This window comes from Neomonachus schauinslandi, chromosome 10, assembly GCF_002201575.2.
Source record: "Neomonachus schauinslandi chromosome 10, ASM220157v2, whole genome shotgun sequence".
Lineage (NCBI taxonomy): Eukaryota > Metazoa > Chordata > Mammalia > Carnivora > Phocidae > Neomonachus > Neomonachus schauinslandi.
The window spans coordinates 37,170,939-37,176,938 of NC_058412.1; positions in this window are offsets into that span (position 1 = coordinate 37,170,939).

Sequence of the window (6,000 nt, forward strand, 5' to 3'; positions counted from 1 at the left end):
ACTGCCCAGGAATCTGTGTGTATTGTTCCTTTGGGACAATACCAAGTGAATGACCAGTAGTATTACTCCCAGCTACTCCCATTGAATTATTTCCTCTCTTCACTATTTTTCAAGGTACTGCCAAGTGTGGTTGTAAAATAGTTGCGATCCATTTTTGCCTTATAGACCATAGTGAGCTGACCCATGTGTAAATAATACTTGGGCTTTTTTCTCCTCATTCAACTGGCTATAGGGAGACCCTCCATACAACTGCAAATGCAAGCTAGGGGAAGGGCATTCATACAATTGTGCTGGGTGACGTGGGGGTCTGCATTACCTGCTCATATAGCTTACATGTACCCTCTAGTTCTGCTTGGATTCAATTCTGGATTGAGAGTGAACAGCTGCTGGGCATGTGTCTAACTTTATTGCTTGGTAATCTGACATAATTCAAATCAAAACAGACAGTTTGGGATGAATGGTCACTTAGTGCCTCATATATGTGTTTCTCCATGAGGGCTCAGTAACACACAAAGAGCTATTTCTGAAAAAAGCATAGAATTCTCTGCTATAGAGGGCACCAGGTGGCTCAGTTGGTTAAGCATTCTCCCTGGGCTCAGGTCATGATGCCAGGGTCCTGGGATCAAGTCCCATATCAGGCTCCCTGCTCAGCAGGAAGTCTGCTTCTTCCCTTCCCCTTGCTTGTGCTCTCTCTGTCACTCTCTCTCTCAAATAAATAAATAAAAATCTTTTTAAAAAAAGATTTTATTTATTTATTTGACAGAGGGAACACAAGCAGGGGGAATGGGAGAGGGAGAAGAAGGTTTCCCGCGGAGCAGGGAGCCTGATGCGGGGCTCGATCCCAAGACCCTGGGATCATGACCTGAGCCGAAGGCAAGACGCTTAACGACAGCCACCCAGGCACCCCATAAATAAATAAAATCTTTAAAAAAATTCTCTGCTATAGAGAATTTTCTGCTTGATGCCCCTCCTTTATTATTCCCCAAAGTGAGCTTTTCCACATTATGAGCTTTAAATTATCTGGGACTGTTTTTGATTTGCCTTTAATCTGGAAAGAAATTTTGCAGAGTGTGGAATTCCATTGCAAGTTTTTTCTTTCCATGTTTGAGATAATCATTCTATTGTCTTCTGACTACCATTGTTGTTATCAAGAAGTTAGTTGTCAGTCTTTTGCTTCCTTGAAGATAGTGCCTTTTTATTATCTGTTGCTCTTACTAGCTTATCTTTGTCTTAGATTCTATGCAATTTCAGTCTGATACGGATTTCTTTTTATTTACTTGGGATTTATTGTGTTTCTTAAATCTGTGAATTGGTGTCTTCATCAGTTTGAGGAATTGCTAGCAATTCTTTTTTCAAATAGTGCCTCTGCCCTACTTTATCTTTCCTTTTGGGACTCTAATAAATGTCATAAGCTTTCTCACTTTATTCCCCACATCTTTTCCACCCTTTTCTGTATTTTCCATCATTCTTGTGTCTGTGCTATAGTTTGTATTTCTTCTCATTTATTTTTGAATTAATTAATTCTCTCTTACTCTTTTTTTGTTTCCAGATTTATTGAGATATAATTGACATATAACATTGTATAAGTTTAATTTGTACAAAGTAAGGTGGTTATTTGATACACATATTTTGTTTGTTGTCTACTTGTGTGTTTTTGTAGTTCACTGAATTTCTCTAAAAGGATTATTCAGGGTTCTTTGTCAGACAGTTTATTTATCTCTATTTCTTTAGGGTCAGTCATTGGAGTTTTATTAGTTTTCTTTAGCGGTGTTGTGTTTCCTTGATTATTTGTGATCCTTTATTGATGTCTGTGCCTTTAAGGAAGTAGGCACTTCTTTCAATTTTTGTAGGCTGGCTTTGGAAGGGAAAGCCCTTTGCCAGTCAGCTTGTCCAGAGATTCTGGGTGGGCTTGCTGCTGAAGTTCTCACAGGCATGTCTGGTGCCTGGGTCACCAGGTGAGCAGACCTGGTACTTGGGTCCATAGGGGCCAGTCTGGTGTCTGGGTTCACTGGGTTCACAGGCCCAGTGCCTGTCTCTGGTGGTAGGCCTGGGACTGGGGTCTGTGTAGATGGGCCTGATGTCTGGGTCCACAGGGGCTGGCCTGGTGGTGGGGTGGCCCTGGAGCCTGGGTTCATGGGAGCTGGCCTGGAAGCCGGGACTGTGGAGGCCACCCTGAAGCCTGGGTCCATGGGAGTTAGCCTGTAACCTGTAGCTTCGAGGGCCATGAGGGCCACTCTGGAGTTTGGATCCATGCGGGCTAGCCTGGAGGCTGGAGCCATGGGAGTTGGTCTGGAGAGTGGGTCTCTAGGGACCAGCCTGGTGCTGGGGTGGGCTGCTAGCCTGCATCCACGGGAGCCCACCCGGAGCCTAGGTTTATGGGTGTAACCTGTCTAGAGCCTGAGGCCATGGGGTCTGGCCTGCTGCTAGGGCAGCCTGGGGGCCTAGATCCATGGGAGACTGCCTGAACCTTGGGGCCAATGGTACCAGCTTGGAACTGGGGCAGGCCAGAAACCTCATTCATGGGAGCTTATCTGGAGTCTAGATTTGTGAAGGCTGCCCTGGGTGCTGGGGCAGGCTGGTAGCTTGGGGCCATGATGCTAGGGAGGGCCAAGAATCTGGATTAGCAGGAGGCTGCCTGGAACCTGGGTTTGTGGGGGTCTGCCCAGTGCTGGGGTGGACTGGTAGCCTGGTTAGAGCCCATCAGAGGTCTGGGGCCATGGGAACTGGCCTGATGCTGATAGGCCCAGAGCCTCAGGCCACAGGAGTCAGTCTGGTGCTGGTGTGGGCTGATGGTAGAATCCACTGTGAAGTCAGTTCCTTACTTCACTCTCCTCCCATGGGGTTGGGCAATGGGAGTAATGTGAAACTATGTTTCCTATCCTTTTTTCAATACATCTTTTCTTATTTCTGTGTTCTACCCAGGTGCTGTCATCCCTCACCTGGAATTCTTAGCTCTTGTGGAAGTATTTTTATGTATGGATAATTGTTCAAATTGACATTTCTGGGAGGCAGTGAGTGCTAGAAATTCCTATACCATCAGTGGTACTTTCTAATTCTTCCTTCTGCTGTGTGCTGTCTGTTGCTAAATACAAGTTTTGGTTTATATCATTTTATTTATTGTGTTATATAATTCTAGAGATGCTGTTTAACTCTTCCAAATCTGCCACATTTCATAGTTTGCTGTTCTAGAAAAATATATCCATGTTTGTCATTTGCTTCTTAAATATGGTTAGGATAGTTGTTTTATGCTCTGTGTATAATAATTACAGAATCTGATGTCTGTGTATGTTTCTGCTATCTTGCTTTGTTTATTTTTTTGGTTCTTGTTCTTGTGATCTTGTTTACTTGTATGCCTGGTAATCTTCAACTACTTGTGGCTTGTTGCCTTTGTAAAATTATTTAAGTGGCTCTGCCCTCCTCTAGAGAGGCTTTCTCTTTGTCTGGTAGAAAGTGTTTCGTCTACATTAAACCAATTTGAGAGTTCCTGGCTCAATCAAGCTGTGAGTACTCAAAGTGGAAATCCTCCAGAGGGCCTGTCCACAGCCATAGCCTTCCAGGAATTACTTCTTTTCTTTATATCTTTCCCTCCCCCACTTTGTTCAGTGCCAAGACAGCCCACTTCATGGGTCCCAGAGATTGAGGAAAGGTAAGAGTGGGTCTAGATCTGGTTTGCTTCTCCCCCCCTCCAGTCATAGGCAGCTCCTGAGTCTTGACCTCTTTTTTTGTGTGTGTGTGCTGCTGTGACTAGAGTATGGCGTGTGTGTGTGTGTGTTATATCAGCACAGAACATATACTTCAGTAGTTTTAATGCTCCTTTATTTCAGATCCTGATTCCATAAGTCTGGGATAAACCCTGAAATTCTGCATTTCTGACAAGCTTCCAGGTGATGCAAATGATACTGGTCCACAGGTCACACTCTGAATATTGAGGATATATAGAACAAGGACTGTTCCATTTAATAACTTGGCAATATGTGAACAATAGCCAAATTGAATGATGGGAATTGTGCTATAGAAGTTGGGAAGGAACTGAGGTGACATGTTAGACCTTGACGTGAAGTGAAGATAGATATGGTGGACAAAGGAATGAAATCCCAAGTTGGATCCAGTTCTGGTTACCTGAAGAGAGAAGGAGGGCTATATGTCTAGATTTTATTCCTATGGAGTTCTTTTCTTACAGAAAGAGAAATTTCCCTCACATATTTGACCCAGTGTCCCTTCTCAGGATCATCCACCACTTGGTGGTAAAGGATACACCTCCATACTAGGGAGACATAAGTAGAGGTCTTGGGTTATCTGGTATCATCAAAGCCCCCATCACCTCAACTAATGGCACTGGCTACATGGAGCTCCATGTATTTATAGGATGAAATAATGAATCTGAAAGGATCCACGTTTTATTAGCTGTGATCCTGAGTGAGTTTGCGTGCATCATCCATACCAATGTATCTTGAATATTTGCTTCTTTGTACCTTATGGCAGGACATTGAATCTCTCTCCTCAAGATATCCAAGTGGGTCTGGTCCTACCTAGGGAGCATGGGGGTGATGCCATAGGCTCCAGACTTTCTTCTTAGAGTGTGGAAATCAACTCATGCTAATGGATACCTAGGGCAACTCCTCATCATAGCCACAGATTGATTCTGAATCCTAGTTTTGACTCAGAGACACCTACTGCACATTTAGGTGTGGGTGCTTCATGATTCCACACTCCTGAAGGAATGGTTATGGGGCCAGGACAAGATGATAATGACCTTTCACATCCCACTGTGCAGTGGGAATCCCTTGGAACTATATACAGTGTGAACATGAGGGTGTTAGGTTGTTAGATAATTTGATGAGGTAGCACAAATGTCAAGAACTAGGATGAGCTATTGGTGGTCAAAGCAAAAAGGCTGGTAGAGACAAATAGGCTGATCTGGGGTCTGGTGACAGACATAGAAGACCTAATTGCTTAGTTGCTTAAAGACTTAGTTGCTACAGGAAGCTGTCATGTACTGGGGGCTTTGCATACTCTTCTTTAACCCACACAATAATCTAACAAGGTACAATGCATTTCATATAGTAATCATTTGAGGATCAGAGATGTGAAAGGACTCTGCCAAGGACACAAGTCTGAAAGTTGCAAAGCCTAATTGTGAACACACATCTTTTGAATATAAGTCTCTGGCTTTTGAACACAAGTCTCTGGCTTTTGAACACTAAACTACTATCACAGTGTGGGTTCTCCCTGAGAAACCCTACCATTGTCCCACCAGAAGCTGGGGAGGCTGGGACATTTATCCACGAGCCCTTTCCCCCATTGGTTGAGGTTGCCGCTGAGATGAGTACTCTTGAGGTATGAAGCTGACAGGTGCTGCCAACTGTCACAGTGACAGCGAACTCAATTGGCCTGAAGGGATTGGGGCAGAGTATCAACAGCATTGCCTCAGCTTTCCTTCATGTAAGACCTAATGTGTGTCTGCTAGCTCAGAGCAGTGGAGCATCTGGGAGCCAGGCTCCCTTTCCCACTAATCCAGGGCAGTGATCTAGAGTCAGTGATAGGCAGGGTGTACAAGAGCTGGCTTTGCCCAGGTGAGGCTCCCTTGAGTGGAGAAGCAGCATGCACACAGACTCTGAAAAGCTGGAGAAGCATACACTGGGGCATTTTTACCTGGTCTGAGATTGGCAGAGAATATGGTGACTGTGGACCAGGAGTAGTTGCAAGCTACACAGGTCTTAGGGGACCCACCCCTTCCTTAGTCTATATTAAACCTACTAGGGGCTTCCACTCCTAGGAATAACATTCCAGTATGTCATTTTGTGGCAACAGAATCCAGTCATGGGCCCTGGGGCAGTCCCATAATGTTTCTTTCCTCAAACTTGGTGTTGATGACTATATTTCCTGGTTATTGCTCTTAAGGGCTTAGCATGCCCTACTTTTTCAGGGTGAATAGACAAGTCATAGCGATGCTTGGTTGATATTTACATAAAGACTCACTGAATCCTCTGGCACCAGGAA